Source organism: Theobroma cacao, chromosome 2, assembly GCF_053813885.1.
Source record: "Theobroma cacao isolate CCN51 chromosome 2, ASM5381388v1, whole genome shotgun sequence".
Classification (NCBI taxonomy): domain Eukaryota; kingdom Viridiplantae; phylum Streptophyta; class Magnoliopsida; order Malvales; family Malvaceae; genus Theobroma; species Theobroma cacao.
In genome coordinates, this window is record NC_142640.1 from 41,380,520 (window position 1) to 41,404,279 (window position 23,760).

The 23,760-nt window shown below is 33.6% G+C and overlaps 1 long non-coding RNA gene across 1 annotated transcript; it reads left to right on the forward strand.

Annotated features, from left to right (window-relative positions):
* Positions 1-16,040: 16,040 nt before the first annotated feature.
* On the forward strand, positions 16,041-17,821 carry LOC108660885 (uncharacterized). The gene is made up of 3 exons (XR_001926585.2): positions 16,041-16,124; positions 16,768-16,853; positions 17,655-17,821. It is a non-coding gene; the product is annotated as an uncharacterized LOC108660885 (long non-coding RNA).
* Positions 17,822-23,760: the final 5,939 nt, after the last annotated feature.

Genomic DNA, 23,760 nt, shown 5'->3' on the forward strand with positions numbered 1-23,760 from the left:
AATAACATTTTTCAAACATGATATGTAACTTGGTCTCTATCTTTGTATATTACTAAAACATAAACTCTTAGAGTTAAATATCTTCACAATAAAGATAAAGTTTAAAATCAAAAAGGAATTTGACATGGAAAGGAAGATGTAATGAAAAGTTATTCATCGTCAACGTTATTGTTGGGATGAAATGGATTTAGGCAAAAAGATATTATCCAAAATCCTCAAATTTGGATAATTAGCTTTTGGGGTTATTTTATTTGTTACATTTTTTATAATAATATAAAAAATGATGTGTAACAACTTTTCTTTTTCAACATATAATATAACAATATTGTTTTCAACACGTGCACTTGAATATAAGGAGGTTTCATTAAGGGTAATTTTATCCAAAAATCTTTTCTCTTGGTTAAAAATAGTTGAAATTAAAAAAGGGTTATTTTTGAAAACACCTTACCTTTGAATGTTAAAAAAAATCGTCCCTAACAAGAATGGTAATTTAAACTATAAAAATCAACCAAACAAAGTCTAGAACCACAATATCTACTCAACACTTCACTTGAATCTCTTTTACTTTCTCTTTACTTACTAAACAACTAAGCTGTTGACTTAAAGCTCTAGTCTATTTATAAGTCTCTTCTAATGTTCTCATAAAAATATCTCTCTTAACCAATCTACTATATTCCTATATAAATTGTAATTAAAGACTCATTAAGCTTAGACTTTAAATTCACTATATATGACATGTAAGTGTATTCCTACCATACAAACGAATCAAATCAATCATCTCATGCAATTGACATTAAACATATGTTATTTCATCCAAGGCTTACACTAAATTTCCTCTTCTAGTTCTGTTTAGGTTACCTGATCTATATAATTGGTGATCAGGCAATTAGATCCATTAATTATAGGATTAAAATAGACAACTCAAACACTATCATAAGCAAAAAAAGAGTATTAAAAATTTAAACAGCATTGTGGGTTCAATTACAATTCTAAATAAAAAATTTAATTCCTTATAACTACTAAAAACGTAATCCAAAAAATTTTAACCATCAACACAAAACAAAGAAAGTATAAGAAGAACTAAAGAAGAAAGAAAACCCAGATTTGTCAGGTTTTCGATCTTGAATTTTCAAAAGTTTTTCTTTGCTTTCTGGTTTGCTTAACAACTCTTTTTCTTCAGAGAAAATCTATCTTAATTGTTGCCTTCAAGTGATTTGAAAGGGTCTTTAAATAAGCCTCAGAATCCTACTCAAAATAGAAGTCCCAAATTGTTGCTTGGAGAAGCTATCGTGTCGACGCCGCAGTGCCATTCCTTCGGCACTGCAATGTCAAGCTTTTTGCTTAGTTTTTTCTACTCTCTACCTTCAGCATTGTGGCCTCCATCCTTGGGCTTCGTGGTTTGATTGCCAAAGTTTTTCTTTTCACGGTGCTACATTCCCTATTCAGCCATGGCTGGGATGCCTAATGTTCTATTTTTGAGTTTAAATTTTGCTTTTCTTCTTTGATCCGAACTCATTCAAATGAGCACTTACAAAGCTCAAAACCATATAACTATTCTCATTTAAAGAGACCTAAATCAACCTAAAATCAACTAAAACAAAACTACTAAGTAACTTAAAGCGAAACTTAAAATAAACTCCTAAAACGAGACTAATTCATATCAAAACTCAAAGACTTAATTGATTTTAAAGTTCAAAAGTGACAAGATAACTCTATATTATAGAGTTATCACATCCTTAAACTTAAGATTTTACTAGTCTTTGAGCAAAAACATAAAAGAAAACTTAAACAAAAATGAAAGCAATCGTAAATGATGAAAGCACTTAAATTATGAAAACAAATAACTAGAGATGACAACTTGCTAAAGATAACTCACACCAAACCAATGATCTCTCATAATTTCCTCAAAAGTTATCTCAAAATCTCAACTCAAGGTTCACAGAAATATCATTCAAGTCCATGCTTCAATTCAAGTGCAAACTCATTCTTGAATGAATTTTTGTGTGTGTGCAACTTTTTACAAAGAATATCATGTAATCTAGATAAGTTTATACTTATGCGAAATTCGAATTAGTATTAGAATCCTATAAGTTTGTTTTTCATCTCCCTATCCACTAATGTAGACTGATGCTAATTCAAGGATCTTTAGGACTTTAAATGGCTTATAATGAATGGAAAGGGTCAAGGTAGGATGAAGGATATTATAAGGCTCAAATCACCCTAAGCACATCAATCATTCTAAGACCTTCTTAGAGCTCAAATTATACTCTACGTAATTCCCTCTACTTGATTTCAACTTTTACTTTTGTCCAACACTTTATTCTTTTTTTTCCTTAATTTTTTTTCATCATAATTTTACACCCCAAACTTATTTTTTTTTAATCTAGATAGTGGGGTGAATACTAATCATATTTGAACTTTTCAACAACTCCACCTTATACTTTATTCAACATCCAACTCAATACACTTCCTAAAATGATTAACATACTTAGGTGTGAAGGATGCAAAATTGAAAATTTATTATATGCTAGACTATATAAAATAGGTGTTTGACAAAGAAAAGGTAATATTTGGCTCAATGAAGTATACTAGGGATAAAAATATATAAAGATAGGCTCGAAAGGCTCAAATGGTCCAAAGATGGCCTAATTCATTTTCTTAACTAAGTATTGCATAGGATTTCACCTCAAGAAAGAATCAAACACATTCTAAAATTCCTGACATAACTAAAATTCACATCAATGTAAACCGTCTCTAAATATACACAACAATTCTAAGCAAAAGAAAATGTGCTCAATATATGGAAATCTCATCCTGACAATGATGCTTAACATAAAAATTTAACCTAAACTCAAACCACTACTAAAAATTTTGTTAATTTCGACAAAAAATTCTATAGGAAAAAGTTTAATTTCCATCGAAATTGACTGCTTCCAATTGATTTTCAACAAAAAAAATCCATTTAAAATTCTGTTGCTAAAGGGGTCGTTGGAAAAGCTTGTTGTAAAAAATCCATCAAAAAATTTTAACAAAAAATTCTGTTCAAAAAAGCAATAATATTTTTTATTATTTTAATATCAATCTATCCAAAAAGACAAAAATTACCGATTGAAATTTTTGTTCGAAATATGATTCCAATGAAAATCCATTGGAAATTACCAACAAAATTTTCTGTTAGTAATATGTTACCAACGAAATTTCTTTCGAAATTACCAATGGAGTTTTTGTTGATAATTTAGTCATTTCCAATGAAATTCTATTGAAAATTACCAGCGAAATTTTTGTTGATAATTTAGTCATTTTAGATGAAATTTCATTGGAAATTACCAATGGAATTTTTGTTGGTAATTTAATCATTGCCTATGAATTTGAGTTTGAAATCATCAACGGAATTCTATTAGTCATCATAATTAATCTGCGCAAATCATAATTAATATTCAATATTCATAACAAAAGTACACATTAAAATATGAAAATCAAAATCAAATTGATGCTATTATAAATCATCATAACCATGAAATATCTAAACATAAAGTTAAATATGGATGAAATATCTAAACATTAAAAGTTCTCATGTTTGTTCCTATGTTTCCATTTCTTTCACTATACTGTTAGTCACTACCAGAAAAGTATCTCTGAGTGTCAAACGGCTGGTTTTTGGAGTTTGTATCATAGCTGTTCAAGGCTGTTCCTCCATTCATTGGTGCAAATGCTGCAAAATATATGTACATTAGGATTATAAAAATATCATGATGGTTTCACATAGTTTATACTATTAAAAAAAGAAAAAAGTAGGTAGAAAACAATCCATCTCAGATAATATTTGCATGTCATGCATAAATAAAATTCTCAAGAGTTTTACATGAAATGCTATTAAAATTTATTATACTCTTGAACCATTATTGAATGTTAAGCTTTTACGTGAGTCAATTTATTGATGAGTTCAGTGCATATGTGAATTTCATGGATATTTTAGGCTCTAGTTTATGCAGTAATGACATCAATTTTCTATGACAACCTTGTAACACATGGTTAAACATTCTAACATTGTAGAAAATACAATGAAAGGATTCTAACATTCTTAAGCATTTGGCTCATTGGTTGGTGCATAATCTCTCTGCTAAATAACAGGGTTCGAATCCCTACTCCTTTAATTATATAAAAAAAATTACAGCATATTAAAGATATAATTTCACACAGTAAGTCGAAGTATTTATAAATCACATTGTGCAATTTATCACTTAGAAAAAAGTGCTTATTGATGAAAGGCCTCCCTATCAACATGATCAGTAATGTGCAATCATAGGAAAAAATTAGCTTAAGCATAACACTCTATATCAAACAATTGGCAAATAGTTTAATGCAGTTTCTTCATGTAAGAGTCATAATATTCCAAACCTTGACCTTGACAGGCCCAAAAACTTCTGCAAAAGAGCTTACTCCAAAAGCTCAGAAAGTAGGAGAGGGGTAAAAATTTGCAAAGTGTGGCAATTTAATGAAAGTAATGATTTCAAATATCAAGTTGACATTTAAAATTGAATTAAGAAAACCACAAAACCATATACTGCAAAAACCTATAACTATATCAGTTTAAAACAAATTGACCATTTGACCATTTAATGTTGGCATCATTATAGGAAGAGTTCACACTCAGCTCAGTTGAGTACAATGCTTCAACCAGTCTCTTTCAAACACTTGCCAAAGAGACTTAGAACTAACAAGTAGTTTTAGGGAAAAAAAGAAATTTATTTTTGATCAATTAAAATTTCAAAATCTAAAAACCTAAAGCTTATCAGCTGTATATCAACATATTGGGAACACAAATTCACATTTAACACATGAAAGATTCCAAAACACCTCTTTAGTATGATAATATCTTTAACATTCCAAGGAAGTCAAGGACCTAAATTAAACTTGTTTTCAAGTGGCATAAAAACACTCATATTTACAAGCCTACCAGAGATAAGTTATGAGAAACCTCAAGCTTAATTCATTTAGCGAGTTAAGAACTTAGGCTAAGCTTTAGTCACCTCATTAACAAGCAAAGATACAAAATAGCTCAAACAACTATTGAATATATTTTTAGATGCTTTTTTCAACCGACATGGACACCTTTTAAACAAATTGAGAACTAGGGATCTATTTAGAGGTGGCAATTGGGCAAGTTGTTTCTGGTCAGGGTCAGGTTTTGATCGCTAGCTTTTAAAGTCAATTCAAGTTAGCTTGTAGATGGTAAGATATGTCTTTTGAGTTACGACCAATTTTCACTGCATTTTACTCTATAAGCATACAGTCATCCTATTTGGGTCCAAACCTATCACAGCCCAAATCTTGAGCCATGACCGGCGCATGGGCCCAATGGGCATAACCCACCAAGCCCAAGCAAGCTTTTTTATGTGATCCTGTTCATCGATCTATCAATCATACATCATCATTTCTAAAATCACAATTCGTAATTCTCAACTATAAGCACTTCAATAATATACCACGGCAACCAAATACGCATTTGTATCATCTCAAAATAGTGTCATCAATTGCCAGCTCATAATGGCATCTTCAATCAAAATAGACATATAATGTTTACAAAATAAATCTTAGTAATTCACATCAAGTATACATGCACAAATGCAATAGACCCTTGACTACTAGCGGAATGACTCTAGGTAAGGGTACTGCTACTAAATGCCATGGTAAACCTACCAAAAGGTGAATATAAGTGGACACTTCAATCTGGGTCCCAACCACCTCCGAATCTAAAAATGAAAACATGAAGTTGAAAAGAATGAGTATAAACCCAGTGAGTGAACATAGGAAGGGAACAAGCAATGATACAGAAGGTTTTAGGAAACACGATGCACTTATGTTAAAAACAATGCAATTTATTCTTCAAACACCAAATTCAATGCTATGATGTCTTTTAACTCATTTGGAAACATTTATGGATATCAACTTTCAACATTCAATTCAATCACATTACATTTTCCAAACATCTCTACTCTACAAAATAAGTACACATGCGTGTAAGAATTCATGTATTCATTATGTGTATATAAATATATAGAATATTCAAACATACACCAAGGTCATCCCCACACTAGTCAACAAGTCTCCGCGTATACAACCGCCAACCTCAACTTAGCTCATGTGCACTGCCACACCGCACATAGCTAATATCCTCATGTGCACTTCCACATCGCACATGGCAAGTATCATGTGCACTCCCACACTGCACATGGCATATATCATCATGTGCACTCCCACACTGCTCACCACCATCACCGTCATGTGCACTACCACACCGCACACGCACGATTATAATTATCATTCAATATTACCTTTCAAAGCATAACACACATAACAACATACAATAATTTTTTTTTGCATAATAATGCATTCCACAAAGTTCATTGTTTTATTGGTCATACACATGGTTGCACAGTCCAACAGTCAAAGAAAATAATATTAACTACTATGCCACTAGTTTAGGACATCACAAAATTTCTAATGCATCACGCGCCATAATTCAATTGACAATTCAACATAATATTTCAAACATGTGATTCGTCACATTTCACGTTTAACAACATAGAAATATCACTCGAAAAGGCTTGTTCCCGTGCAAGATTTTCTTTAAAAGAGTTAACCAAGAATATTTAAATACTTTACTCAAACACATGCTCATTTGTTTCAAACGTTTTAAATGCAAGTTCACTCACTTGTCTTTATTGATTCTTTTGATCGACTCCAACTTCAACTAATGCTCCAAGTGGAGATGTGGGGTCTCATTGGAACCTATCTCACACAATAGCATCACAACCAACCCAATTTGCATGAATATAAATCCAAAGGTTGTTTCCTAAATCAAACTTTCCTAGTTTTCCCTAACTAGTTTTTAAATTACCATTTGACTAGTCAACCTAATACTAACACCAACGAATTTCATAACACTTCTTTTATTACTTCCATTTTCCAGCACCTATATCATCCTTAAAATTCACAATTCCAAACTTAGGTAATTCCCTTAGTGACATCTCACATGAACACAATGCCTTTTATTAAATTAGTCATCCATACCACTAGTTAAACCATGAATTACCATAATTATTAATCATTTCTCCCTCCAACAATCTCCACCCATCAAAATAGCCCCTAATTCCCATTTCAAGTATTAATTTACTTGTAAATTTACAAGGCTAACATTCAAGTCATTAGCTAGTCATTTATTTGTACTATTATAATCACACTAGTAATAAATAATCTCATTTTCACCACAATATAACTATCAACAATTAAACAGCCCACAAATCTAATTATTAGCCATCATTAACAACTTAAAAATCAACCCTAACTCATTACTCACCTTGGTAGACTTGTAGTTGAATTTCCTTAGTGAGCATTAAAAAGGGAAAAAATTCCTTTAAGAGTTTCCAAGCTATTTTGAAGAGTTCAGCCACAGCCTAAATCTTGGGCCATGACCGATGCATGGGCCTAATAGGCATAACCCACTAGACCCAAACAAGCCTTATTAGAGATTCCTGATAATGCACTATACTCGTTCACCAATCCATATTAGTGCTTAAACCATATTTTTTTGTATCATAACTTGAACCCTAATTATAATAATCAATTCAATCTTAAAACATATAATCATAAGTATATACAATGAGGTCTAAAGTCTCCAGTTTAATACTTATATCAAGGCCACTATCCATTTACAATTAAATAAACAAAGTGCTACGACTCGACCTCTAACAGCAGAGTGACTTGGAATGAAATGCTATGAGATGCCTTGACCTATCTGCAATGGACCATAAGTGCTGATGATTACACACTAGGCCGATCACTATCTGCAAAAGGGAAATAAGGGGGTGAGTCTCATAGACTCAGTGATAATCAGCTTTGTGAGCAGGAAGTAGATGGGAAACAAGCAATAAGCAGATCATTTGAATGATAAAACCAGAATATAAAATGCAAATCTTATAAACCAAACCACAATGAGGATATATGTGCCTTGTAAAAATGATATTGTAGAATCATAATATAGTGCTTTCTTTGCCAAAACAGTGTCGAAAATAAGTGTAATAGAAAGAGTTTCAATCACCAGAAACATCATTGCCATCAAATTATGAAACACAGTAAAAAGGTAATCACACGCCCAAAATGTGTGGCATGTAGAGAAATCAAAGTGTACAGCCACCTAAATCAACTCATGTTTGTCAAGTAAGCATTGAAAGCTTTTATTTAAACAATGGGAGCTACAGAGAAAATCTTAACTCTCCACCTATAAGAGAGTACACGTTGAAAACTCACAAGGCTCTCGAGTAAGAAAGTATAATATCAACACGTGGAGCCACTTCCACGTAAAAATAATCCGAGAGTCATACTCCACCGAATTCCCATAGCCATGGTAGTCTCCACGATGTTGGTCGACATCGGAGAATCAAGCGGTAGCAACTGTGCACATTCGGGAGTCTCACTACACCAGACCACTTGTGGCCTAGCCACGTATACATATCACAAGTCGTGGCCCCTGCCATGCCTAATCGTCTGTCGATGACCCAAAGGTTCTCTAGTTAGAGCTCACTTATGCATGAGGGTTACAATTAACCGAAGTGACAGCCAACCTACCCTCGACGCACTTCGTTTGTCAAAACCATTTTCAAAAATCACATTGAGGTTTCCAAGTCTTTTGCTTAAAACATTTGAAAACAAGGTTCAATAACCTTTCAAATTACTTTTCACGTAAAAAGGCATGGTGTATTCTCTTATACAAAGATCGAACTAAAATCGGTGCTCAAAACATCCATTTTAAATCATTTAACAACTGCATTTAACTATGCATATCACACAAAAGATACAAGGCACAGATTTTGAATGCAAAACAATATAAAAGGCTTGTTCTCTATTCTTAAAACACTTTACGTATATAGCTCATTTATAGATATATCCAAACAATTTTCAAAACAACTTGCATCCACAATTTCCTACGAGTTCTACCAGCTCTTGCTTTCCACAATAACAGTGTATAAATCATTGTAAATCTGTTTAGAAATATCCTAACGAGGCTAACAACTCATGCTTTCCACAATTGCATTTAATGAAATCCGGCAACGTTTATAATACGTATAACATTATATAGCTATGGAAATTTTGAAATAGGCACCCCCCACTCACCTTAGAATAGCGAGACGCTTGGTCATTATTGATTCGGGTGCGTATCTTGTAATTTATACTTGCTGGTCACTCGTTACTTCACCCAACACGCTACCACTGAAAACTTTTCTACTTATATACTTCCTAGCAACAATCCAAATTCAATAATCTTAGTGTTTATCATTCCCATTTTCCTTCTTATTCAAACATTCCCATCATGTTAATAACTCATACTATGCTAGAATCACCACTTTTCCTCACTTAACCTTGCATATTCATATACATCTTAACACATTTTTACTAAAGTTGCCTTTATCCTTTACTTGCATAATTCTTTAAATTATAATTACAGGCAACTTATTTATGACTCTAATACATATATTAATCCTTTCTAAGGATATTTATCAAGTTCAACCATCATTTCCACAACAATAACCTAGCATATGGCAGCAACTATAAATTCACTTCCATCAAGCATTTTCTAAGTGTACATGTACTACCATTCTCATTTACATGTTACCACCAAGCATAACATCAATATTCATTCATACGCACCAACATCCATAACCTTTTGAGCCTTTTCTAACAACACATATCCACACAATCCATTTTTTTCCAAGCTTCCAATTAATATAATTGCTTTCCAACCATACCCGTGACAACACCATAACACTACATATTGTACACAATCATTCTCACAATATTAAACTAATCATAGACTTTAAATTGTAGCATTAAGTTTACCACTTGGTTTTAGCTTAGATTTCACCCAACAAAATTCACAATTTCCTCACACCCATGGCCACCATAGCTACCACAAAAATACTTACACAATTACCAACTCATTTCCAAAAATTACTCAAGCTAAAATCAAAATCCTTACCTTATGACTCTTGAATCTTGAGACCCACTTGATTTTTCTTCAATTAATCTTGAATCACTCACTACCCAAGCCCTCCACTTTTCTCTCTTTTCTTTCCTTGGCCGATTCTCTCTATTTTTCTTTTCAATTGCATGGTGGCAAGGTAAAAATGGCATGGGAGCATGAAAATGGCGTGAAAGCATGGAGGTGAAGAAGAAATTATCTTGTGGGTTGAGATAAGAACCGACCATGGGATAAGAATGAAGAGTCAAAGCTTCCTTGTGAGACCTTGTCAAGCTCGATTAAAAGACGGTATTGTACCGAGTGGTACAACTAAGTTAAATCGAGCCTTGAACTAGTTCAAATAGAAATTCTAAGAGGAATTTGAAAATTCTAAAACCCACAGAATGACTTAGAATAGTGATTCGGAGTTCAAGGTCCAGTTTAGAGTTCATCAGGAAAATTGATAGATTAGGGACAAAACGGTCACCTTACCATTTGATGATAAAATGGAGATTTTTAGCCAAGATTTGATCACATTTGACCAAGAATAATTATATGAAATATAATTATGATTATTGGAGTATAAAATGATGTTTAGCAGTGAAAAATTATGATTCTCGATATTTTTAGAGCACAAGGGTAAAATGGTAATTTTGCCACTAGAGGACTAAACGGGAATTTTTATAAAATGATTTTTGCCCCATTTGGTTAATATTGATCAATATTAGTGTTATTTGAGGTTGAAAAGTAGAAATAATGTGATTCTTGTACATTTCGGAGTATAGGGGCAAAATCATAATTTTTTCACTCCGAGGGCAAATCGGTAAATTTTTTGCCCTAGTACTTGTCAAGACCATGGGATTTTAATTGTGGTAGGATTTGATAAATACCAGAATATTTGTGGTGGAAAATTAAGAAGAAAAAGTCAAAAAGTTAAAAAAATTGGGCCAATAAGCATGTGACATGTGGCATGCTTGATTATTTTATTATTTTCTATAGAAATCAGCCCATTAAATCCCCAATTCTCTCACCATATTTGGCCTAGGCAACTAGCAACAAGAACAAAGGAAGAACAAAGGGAAAAACAAGAAAACCTAGGTGGAAATTCAAAGAAAAAGTGAAGAAATCAAGGAAACAAGCTAGGTAAGTTAGAATTTCTTTAATTCTCCTTGATACCTAGCTTACCCATGCTTTTGTTCTTGATTTCCAGGGTTGAATATTGAGTTATCATGATGAATTCAATTCTGAAAAATAGGTATGGAAGAGGAATTATTGTTGGAATAATTTGATTTTAGACTATGTTAGTGTTTAGGGATAGTTAAGCACGGTTATGAACAAAAACACAAAAAGAAATATTCAATTTCTCTAGGGTTCCTTGTTGGTCGAACCATGAGGGCTGAATATCAATGGGAGATTATTTTTATTTCAAGGAAAATGGCTTGGAAAAAGATGAATTAAGGTGAAACGGTTATGTAGAAAAAATTTCGGTGTTAGTGCACCAAATGACCAAATTTTTCTATAAGGAACTGTGAGGGTTCTAATGCTGAATTTGGCTTTATTTAAATGGTATGTGGTAAATTAAGGTATTAGAGGAGAAATGGATTAATTTGGAGGTGATTTGGACACAATCGCCAATTAATCCGGTGATCGGTTGAATTTAATCGATACCGCGATTAAGCGATAATCGGACGTATTTTTGCATTTACATATCAAGCATTAGTAATTTAAATTAGTTTATATCAATTTAAGGACAATATAGTAAATTTCTCGACTTTGTTATTTGTCAAGGTAGTGAGACGTCCGGAAAAGGTAAAGGAATTGCGCCTGAGGACTATTAGTCCAAGTGCACCCGAAATTCAAATTTTCGATACTGGTGAGTGGACTTGCATTTCAAACTTGTTTTGGGTAATATGAAAGATTCTATTCAACTTGTCTTAGAACATGTACCTTGGGAACAAGCTTTTGTTAAATGGTTTGATGTTGTGATATGTGATTGCTATGGATTCATGCATTATTGCAATATGATGATATATGTATATGTGTGCTGTGCATGATGAATGATATTGTGTATAATGACTGTAATCGTGTGTGTGCACGATGTGGGAAGAATTAAGTTGGTATAAGAGCAAAGGGTTTTACCCGATCCCTGGGAACTCTAACGCATGAACAGGGACGAAGCGTGGCTCTCCGCCCAAGGGCTTATAGAGGAAAGGGCTACCCAAAGAGGTGGAGCCGCCCTATGAGTGCTCTGATAGGTACCGTATGTCACCTCCGTAGTGAAGGGGTTGAGTGGTATGTCCCTCCTTAGTGACAAACTTGGTATCAGAGCCCCATTTTATGGTGGCTTGAGAGGTGGATGATGATAGTGCCCGTGTGCACGATGTGGGGGGATGTACATGATGGCACTGATTGTGCACGATGTAGGGGGATGCACACTATAGTGCCGGCTATGTGCACGATGTGGGGGGATGTACATGAGCCGGGTGTGATTATGATGATATTGATGTTTGTCTATCTAATTATGCATATCTAGACTTATGAAATGAAAGCTCATGAATGTGATATATGGTTGACATATATGTGAAATTTGATACATTTCACTTTGAAAATTTTCATGAGTTTTATGTTGATTTTGTTGGTTTAGTAGGATGGCCTTTTTGTTGAGTGAAGGGAAACTTTTCTCTTGTTGCTCTGTTTCGCTGAAGCAAAATTCATTCTCGCTGTAGCGAGAAACTCTCGGGTTTGAGGGCCTTTACCAAAACTAGTTCTCGCTACAGCGAGAAACTTTCTGTCCATTTTGCAAACTTGTGGGTTTTTGCCATATTTCCCATTTCTTTGGTACCATAGTTGAGCATGGATTTTTGTAAAGTGATTTACTCATGTGGGGTTTACATGAGGGGTTTAAAGGAGTTAAAACAATTGCATGGTTTTGAGAAAATGAATGCATCATGATTTCGATAAACATTTCTTATGGTATGCTTGTTCCCTTCTTGTTCACTCACTGAGTATTGTACTCACGTTTTATAAAAATTCATGTTTTCAGATCAGGTGACTGTTGGACCCTAGATCAAGGAGTCCTCGTAGTGCATCTCCTGGGTATGTGTCTGGCATTCGATAGTAATCCCTCTTATTGTAAATGTCTCCGCTGGAAGTCATGGGTTATTTTGTATTGTGAATACAATCTAACAATGTGAATATGTGTATGCAATGTAAATTGCTAAATACATGACTGGTATAGTGCATGTATATTATTATCAATAATGCCATTGTGTTTTGGCTATGTTCACACCCGGGAAAAGGTGTGTGTGTGTATGCATGATATGATAAATTTGTTAAGCAAAGGTAAACGGATAGGCTTGCTTGGGCTTAGTGAGCAATGCTCATTGAGCTCATGCGTCAGTCATGGCTCGGGAAATTGGGTCGTGACATTCCTTTGGAAGCTTTGACCAACTAATGGCAAAATTATCATTTTACCCTTCAAGCTTTTCACCATTTTTAATTGTATCCTCCCACAATCTTTTAATTCCAATTTCTTTCCATTTTTCCTCCTTAACACTTGTATCAATAAAATATCAAGTTTATGCTTTAACGCGGTATCACCATAATATTTAAATATTTACTTACCCGTGCTAGCTTTATTTAATAAAGACACGTGGCCCCATTAATGTCATTTTTCTCTGAAATTTCCTTGTTCTTCTTTTCCCCCACTTAGATTGACCATATACTCTTCCTTCACGAAAAATTTCGACACTAAATAAAATATTATTTTATTCTAAAATTTTCTACGTGTCTCTTTGACACCCAAAATGTCTTATTATGCCCCGATTCACTTCTGAATCACTTTTTATATTGCTAATTCATCCTCAATAAAAATATTATTATTTAATTTCTATTGCTTCACTTGCGAAATATTTTACTCTAGAATATTCCCTCCACCCTTCATCACTCTTAAACACTCTAATTAACCTCAATTGGTATTCGATAAGTTCTATTAGTCAACATAGCAAACTACCAGGTGTTACAGTCTCCCCCACTTAAAATGAATTTGTCCTCGAATTCAAATTAACATAAGGTGAATAGTCAAAGTTCTAAAATTCTACCACTTCACTTCCGTCGGGCATTCTTAACATAGCATCTTAATTTACACATTATATCGTCTTCCAATCTTTATAGAAAACTCGACAATGCCATTGTATATACAATTATGTGTTCTACACTTCTTGAACCACATCAATATTATTCTTTATCTTATAAAGAGGATTCAAACATGTCACTATCTTATGCTATAACCACTTATAAAATATCATCTTTAAACAAATTATAACCAACTCCGTATGAGTTTTGTACCAATATGCAACATATATGTCCATATATATTTCCAAAAATTTCAACTTCAAGTAGTCTTAGGCATATCAAGCTCAATAAGCCACTTGTAATACTAAAATAGCCAATAAATCAAGTTTAGGATCATCTCCTTTTTGCGTTTAATCAGATTATGCTCACCATCATGTGGAGAATACTCAAAACTGGTTTATGTGTTCTATTCTCATACAAGTGTCACTCACTAATTGGCATCATCCCCAAGCACCACGTGTCTTAAAAGCCAATTTTTCTTAGCCAAAATTCATATTGAAGTATTCCATCTCTAAGTCATGTCTCATTACCAAATCTTTACTTGTATATGAGTACTTGAATTCTCAAATCATCATCTCTTTTCTTAGTAGATCTATGTAATTTTTGTAGTTTATTTTTATTCCCTCACCATGGGTAGTATCATTTAATCAAACCATATCACCCTCGTTCTCTAAATATTTGAAGAGTCATTCAACCTTTGCCTACCCTTATCAGGCAATTTACCTTGATAATTACTCAAAATAATTTTGAAACTCGTGGGGGAAGCACGTTTCACAATTTATGCCTTACGTCTACAAGTATATCGAGACCGTAACCTCATCAGGTCTACTTAATGGCAAGATAATCATTGCCTTAAACTAATAATTCCAGCCATCCTTATGTTTGCAACTTATCTTTATACTTATGTGACATATCAGTCACGAGCCCCAATGTGACTATATAGCTATTTGCTCCTTGGGCTTTAATGTTTTCACATTGTGAGAAATCTCTCAAATTTATCTCATCAGGGTGTTCACAAGGTGGATACAAGTCCATACCTTACAGTCCAATGCCTAACGTAGTGAACACGATTTCATTGCTAAAGTTCTACCCTTATCTACCAATCATAGTGTGAGACCCTGTCAAGCTCTATTAAAAGACGGTATTGTATCGAGTGGTACAACTAAGTTAAATCGAGCCTTGAACTAGTTCAAATAGAAATTCTAAGAGGAATTTAAAAATTTTAAAACCAACAGAATGGCTTAAAATAGTGATTTGGAGTTCAAGGTCCAGTTTGGAGTCCATCAGAAAATTGACCAATTAGGGACAAAACGATCATTTACCATTTGATGATAAAATGGAGATTTTTAGCCAAGATTTGATCACATTTGACCAAGAATAATTATATGAAATATAATTATGATTATTGGAGTATAAAATGATGTTTAGTAGTGAAAAATTGTGATTCCCGGTATTTATGGAGTAGAAGGGCAAAATGGTAATTTTGCCACTAGAGGACTAAACAAAAATTTTTTAAAACAAGTTTTTTGCCCCATTTGATTAATATTGATCAATATTAGTGTTATTTTAGGTTGAAAAGTAGAAATAATGAGATTCCGGTACATTTCGGAGTATAAGGGTAAAATCGTAATTTTTTTGTCTCGGGGGCAAATCAGTAAAATTTTTGGCCCAGCACTTATCAAGACCAAGGGATTTTAATTGTGGTAGGATTGGATAAATACCAGAATATTTGTGGTGGAAAATTAAGAAGAAAAAGTCAAAAAGTTAAAATTTGGGCCAATAAGCATGTGACACATGGCATGCTTGATTATTTTATTATTTTCTATAGAAATCAGCCCATTAAATCCCCAATTCCCTCACCATATTCGGCCTAGACATCCAGCAACAAGAAAAAAGGAAGAACAAAAGGAAAAACAAGAAAACCTAGGTGGAAATTCAAAGAAAAAGTGAAGAAATCAAGGAAACAAGCTAGGTAAGTTAAAATTTCTTTAATTCTCCTTGATACCTAGCTTACCCATGCTTTTGTTCTTGATTTCCATGGTTGAATATTGAGTTATCATGATGAATTCAATTCTGAAAAATGGGTATGGAAGAGGAATTGTTGTTGGAATAATTTGATTTTAGACTATGTTAGTGTTTAGGGATAGTTAAGCATGGTTATGAACAAAAACACAAAAGAAATATTCAATTTCTCTAGGGTTCCTTGTTGGCCGAACCATGAGGGCTGAATATCAATGGGGGATTGTTTTTATTTCAAGGAAAATGGCATGGAAAATGATGAATTAAGGTGAAACGGTTATGTAGAAAAAAATTCGATGCTAGTGCACCAAATGACCAAATTTCTCTATAAGGAATTGTGAGGGTTCTAATGCTGAATTTGGCTTTATTTAAATGTATGTGGTAAATTAAGGTATTAGAGGATAAATGAATTAATTTGGAGGTTATTTGGACACAATCGCCGATTAATCGGGTGATCTGTCGAATTTAATCGATACAGTGATTAAGCGGTAATCGGGTATATTTGTGCATTTACATATCAAGCATTAGTAGTTTAAATTAATTTATATCAATTTAGGGACAATATAGTAAATTCCTCAACTTTGTTATTTGTCAAGGTGGTGAGACATCCGAAAAAGGCAAAGGAATTGCGCCTGAGGACTATTAGTCAGAGTTCACCCGAAATCCGGATTTTTCGACACCTGTGAGTGGACTGCCTATCAAAATTGTTTTGGGAATATGACTGTTTTGAACAAAGTGTTTGAATGATTTTATGAAATTTTTCATGAAAATGAATGCCTTGGGAACAAGCTTTTGAGAAAAGGTTTATGTTATGAAATGTGGTTATTATGGATTTCTATGTGGTTGCATTATGTTGATATACATATATGCTTGAATATAATGTTGTGTAATTATGTTGACTCGGCTATGTGCGAGTAGAGAGTGTGCATAAGCCGAGGATGACCCGGTTATGTGCGAGTAGGGAGTGCGCATAATCCGGTGATGACCCAGCCATGTGCGAGTAGGGAGTGCGCATGAGCTGGTGATGATGATGATGATGAGCTGGTGATGATGATGATGGGTTGGTGAGATGATGATGATGGGTATATACGTATATATATATATATATATATATACATATGTAAATGTGTGTGATATAGCAAATTGATGGACAATGATTTATGGTTGTAATGTACGTAAAATTTGACACATTATACTTTGAGAATTTTCATGAATGTTAGGTTGATTTTAATTAGTTTAGCAGGATGGCTTTTGTTGAGTGAGGAAAAATGTTTCTCTTGTTGCTTTGTTTTCACTGCATCGAAATTCATGCTCGCTGTAGCGAAAAACTCTGGGGTTTGGAGGGGTTTTAAATAAGAATGAACTAAATTGCATTGTTTGAAACAAGTGCATCATGATTTTAAATTTTTCCTAATTGTTGCTTGTTCCCTTCCTTGTTCACTCACTGGGTTTATACTCACCATTTTCAAATTCATGTTTTCAGATCACGAGGTAGCCGATAATTAGGACGAGGTGTCCTTGTAGATCTGTGTACATCTTCTGGTAGGTGTCTCGGCATTCGGTAGCTGTATATCCATCCGAGTCACTCCGCTGGAGGTCGAGTATTATTTTGTTATGTATAGATGAACTTAAATGTAAATTTTAAAAGAGTAATGCCAATACGAGTTGGCAATGTATACCACTATTTTGACTCAAAGTCATGAAATAGGACTTAGTGATAATAAATAGAATCATAAGTAAAATAAATAATAGGCTTGCTTGGGTTTAGTGGATTACGTCCATTGGATCCGTGCGCCGGTCATGACCCGGAATTTGGGTCGTGACACATAGCTCCCTTGCACATTTACCTGTGCATTGCTTGGTTGCTCACGAGCCATTCATGGCCATCCAAATATAACCTCTTATAATAAGTCAAACTAGTACATTCTCACACTTTTCCACACATTTCCAAAACACTTAAACACTTCCCTTAATAAGATTCTATTGAGAACTTAAACAATCAAAGGCTTATCTTCAAAGCCACTTATAACCTTAACAATTTAATGTATGCTTAATAGCATTTTAGCTCATTGGTCTCAATGGACATCATTTTCAAATCTCTCAAAGTGTCCTTGTTCTTAATTGAGACCGTACCAACTAACTTAGCATATTTGCATAGATTATCCTTAAGCTTCTTATGCTTGTTGTAACAACATCAACACTTCTCCCATCATTTATCTTACCTTTCATTCACTCTTTCCTTAGCCTTTATCAAAGCTTAATCTCTTCTCCCCCTTATTTTTTAGGATTTGACTTTAGTTTGCGTAATGTTTATCCTAACACTTCACATGGTAATCTATCTCAAGAACTTTCTAACTCCCCTTTTTGTTTCATACCCTTATATAAGGTAATAAAGAAACTTTTCAATTCATTTATATAAATAGTTTCCAAAACCCTACAACTCCATTCAACAAAGCTGAACATCAAGTCTACTGACCATAACTTCGCTTGCAAATCCGTCTCCATGCCACTCACATCTTGTTCTTGCTTCCTAACATAAGATGTTCCTAAGGCTACGGTGCTGCAGCCGTTGGAAATTTACTTTATCAAAACAATTCTCCGAACTCATAAATTACAACTCCAAATGTATGCCAACATATTGATAACCTTTACATATTTCATGACCACGAAAACTACAATTTGCAAAACTAACTTTCCATCATACATACGCTATCAAAACATTAATTTCAACATATCTATTTCACCTCTTTTTTTTTTGTGGTATGCCAAAATCATTGTTTAGGCATATTTCACTACTAACAATCACATTCCTTTACCATAGCATTTAGTGCAAATTTGCTTAAGCAATTGTCTCCAAATAACTCTTAATACATAAATATCAAATTATACACCGCTTAATGTTAAAATCTTGACTTTACTCATCAATTTTTAACCAATTACATTTATAAAGTGAATAATTTACTTAGTTATTGCATCTCGCCTTTACGGTCACAAGATCAAAGTTTCTTAAACTTAAGATACAGAAGCTCCCTCTTAGAGCATATCCAAAAATCAACATCTTCTAAATCCCTTACCTTTGGAGAAATTAACTTCAAGTCTAATCATTTTCATCATAGTTTGCATACAAATCCAAATAGACTCCTAAATTGATCTTTAAAACAATTTGTATATCAATCTCAAATATAGAACTCCATATGACATTTAAACTAGAATCAACATTTCTAAGTCATTTAACTTCAAGCTACCAAATCCACAACTAGTCCTTTAATCCTTTGGCTTCATGCTAAGCATAGTAAAATTCAAGCTCATCCTTAGAGCAGATTCGTTTACTAGCCTTTTACTTGATGACTACACATTTATTATAACAATCACTGATTTTCAGCCTTGCTTTAATTCATGCAGTTATAACTATAACCATAATAATCCAAATCAAACCTTGGGATCTCATAATCACTTAATTGAAATCAAAACCAACTCCATCTAAGTTGCTATACACATATTCAACACATATACGCATATAAAATACTTCAGAAGCCCAACACCATTTATATATGGGCATGACAAGCTCCTTTAACATACTGCACTTACATCCATGCACATGAGTATGGGTTTACATCTCCCTTAATACTCAAAGTTATAAACTTTAAGTGAATCACAACAATCACTATTCATTCCAATGAAGGCGTCCTTTATTACCATTATCTTACGTGCTCCTTATATTGACCTCAATAATGATCCAATGTCATCCAATTTTCTTCTCATTGACAATCATGGACTCAAATTATAACTCCATCAAATAAATAAGTTACAAAGGACTTATTAGTCTAGCTCCACTTTCTTCGATGTTTAATCGGAGGGATATATCATTACATTAACCTTTCATTAGGAGCATTTGCTTAAATTTTTCCAACAATAGTTGGTGTCTAGGGTGGCGTCTCAAACTCGGACAACGGCACCACTTGTTACCTTTATATGACGTTAGCAAAAGGGTAGGTTAATAGGAATATGAGTTTATATAGCCTCTTATCTATGACTTGTGCTGTAGTCAGAAACCATAAACAAGACTCTACATTAACTCCGACAACTCCACTAACTGACATGAGAATTCCTAGAACTCGACTAAACTTAGGCTCTGATACCAACTTTGCCACAGCCTAAATCTTAGGCCATGACCAGCGCATGGGCCTAATAGGCATAGCCCACCAGACCCGAGCAAGCCTTATTAAAGATTCTCGATAATGCACTATACTCGTTCACCAATCCATATTAGTGCTTAAACCATATTCTTTCGTATCATAACTTGAACCATAATTATAATAATCAATTCAATCTTTAAAACATATAATCATAAGTATATAGAATGAGGTCTAAAGTCTCCAGTTTAATACTTATATCAAGGCCATTATCCATTTACAATTAAATAAACAAAGTGCTACGACTTGACCTCTAGTAGCAGAGTGACTTGCAATGAAATGCTATGAGATGCCTTGACCTATCTGCAATGGACCATAAGTGCCGATAATTGCATGCTAGGCCGATCACTATCTGCAAAAGGGAAATAAGGGGGTGAGTCTTACAGACTCAATGATCATCGGCTCCGTGAGTAGGGAGTAGATGGAAAACAAGCACTAAACAGATCATTTGAATGATAAAACTATAATATAAAATGCAAATCCTATAAACCAAACCATAAGAAGGATATTTGTGCCTTGTAAAAATAATATCGTAGAATCATAATACAATGCTTTCTTTGGCAAAAACAGTGTCGAAAATAAGTGTAACAGAAAAAGTTTCAATCATCGAAAATATCATTGCCATCAAATTATGAAATACAGTAAAAAGGTAACCACGCTCCCAAAATGTGTGGCATGTAAAGAAATCAAAGTGTACAACCACCTAAATCAACTTATGTTTGTTAAGTAAGCACTGAAAGCTTTTATTTAAACAATGGGAGCTGTAGAGAAAATCTTAACTCTCCACCATGCAAGAGAGTACACATTGAAAACTCACAAGGCTCTCGAGTAGGAAAGTATAATATCAACACGTGGAGCCACTTCCACGTAAAAACAATTTGGAAGTCTTACTCCATCGGATTCCCATAGCCATAGTAATCTCCACATTGTTGGCCGACATCTGAGAATCAAGCAGTCGACAAACACGCACATTCGAGAATCTCATTCCACCGGACCACTTGTGGCCTAGCCACGCAAACATATCACAAGTCATGGCCCCTACCACGCCTAACCACCCGTCGGTGACCCAAAGGTTCTATAGCTAGAGCTCACTTGTGCACGAGGGTCACAATTAATCGAAGTGACAGCCAGCCTACTCTCGACGCACTTGGTTTGTCAAAACCATTTTCAAAAATCACATTAAGATTTCCAAGTCTTTTGCTTAAAACCATTTGAAAACAAGGTTCAATAACCTTTCAAATTACTTTTCATGTAAAAAGGCATGGTGTATTCTCTTATACAAAGATTGGACTAAAACCAGTGCTCAAAACTTGCATTTTAAATCATTTAATAACTACATTTAACTATGCATATCACACAAAAGATACAAGGCACAGATTTTGAATGCAAAACAGTATAAAGGGCTTGTTTCCTGATTTTTAAAACACTTTACGTATATAGCTCATCTATAGATATATCTAAAACAATTTTCAAAATAGCTTGCATCCACAATTTCCTACGAGTTCTACCAGCTCATGCTTTCCACAATAACAGTGTATAAATCATTGTAAATCTATTTAGAAATCTCCTATCGAGGCTAACAGCTCATACTTTCTACAATTGCATTTAATGAAATCTGGCAACGTTTATAATATGTATAACATTATATAGTTATGGAAATTTTGAAATAGGCACCCCCCATTCACCTTACAATAGCGGGATGCTTCGTCGCTTTTGATTCAGGTGTGTATCTCGCTATTTCTACTTACCGGTCACTCATTACTTCACTCGACACACCACCACGGTAAACTTTTCTAATTATATACTTCCTAGCAACAATCCAAATTCAATAATCTTAATGTTTATCATTCTCATTTTCCTCCTTATTCAAACATTACCATCATGTTAATAACTCACACTATGCTAGAATCACCACTTTTCCTCACTTAACCTTGCATATTCATATACATCTTAACACATTTTTACTACAGTTGCCTTTATCCTTGCTAATTCTTTAAATTATAATTATCGGTAACTTATTTATGACTCTAATACATATATTAATCATTTCTAAGGATATTTATCAAGTTCAACCATCATTTCCATAACAATAACCTAGCATATGGCAGCAATTATAAATTCACTTCCATCAAGCATTTTTTAAGTCTACATGTACTACCATTCTCATTTACATGTTGCCACCAAGCATAACATCAATATTCATTCATACGCACCAACATCCATAACCTTTTAAGCCTTTCCTAACAACACATATCCACATAATCCATTTTTTCCCAAGCTTCAATTAATATAATTGCTTTCCAACCATACCCATGACATCACCATAACACTACATATTACACACAATCATTCTCACAATATTAAACTAATCATAGACTTCAAATTGTAGTATTAAGCTTACCACTTGGTTTTAGCTTGGATTTCACCCAACAAAATTCACAATTACCTCACACCCATGGCCACCATAGCTACCACAAAAATACTTACACAATTACCAACTCATTTCCAAAAATTACTCAAGTTAAAATCAAAATCCTTACCCTAAGTCTCTTGAATCTTGAGACCTACTTGATTTTTCTTCAATTACTCTTGAATCACTTACTACCCAAGCCTTCCACTTTTCTCTTTTTTCTTTCCTTGGCCAATTCTCTCTATTTTTCTTTTCAATTGCATGGTGGCAAGGTGAAAATGGCATAGGAGCATGAAAATGGTGTGGAAGCATGGAGATCAAGAAGAAAGTATCTTGTGGGAGGAGATAAGAATCGACCATGGGATAAGAATGAATTGTTAAAGCTTCCTTTGGAAGCTTTGACCAACTAATGACAAAATTAATATTTTTACCTCCCAAGGTTTTCATCCTTTTTAATTGTATCCTCCCACAATCTTTTAATTTCAATTTCTTTTCATTTTTCCTCCTTAACACTTGTATCAATAAAATATCAAGTTTATGCTTCAACATGGTATCACCACAATATTTAAGTATTTACTTACCTGCGCTAACTTTATTTAATAAAGACACGAGGCCCTATTAACGTCATTTCTCTTCGAAATTTCCTTGTTTTTGTTCTCCCCCACTTAGATTGACCATATACTCCTTCTTCATGAAAAATGTTGATATTGAATAAAATATTAATATTTTAATATTATTTTTTAATTAAAATATTATTTTATTTTAAAATTTTTCACTTGTCTTCTCGACACCTAAAATGTCTTATTATGCCCCGATTCACTTTCAAATTACTTTTTATATTGTTAATTCATCCTCAATAAAAATATTATTATTTAATTACTATTGCTTTGCGTGTGAAATATTTTACTTTAGAATATTCCCTCCACCCTTCATCACTCTTAAACACTAAAATTAACCTCAATTGGTATCCGATAAGTTCTATTAGT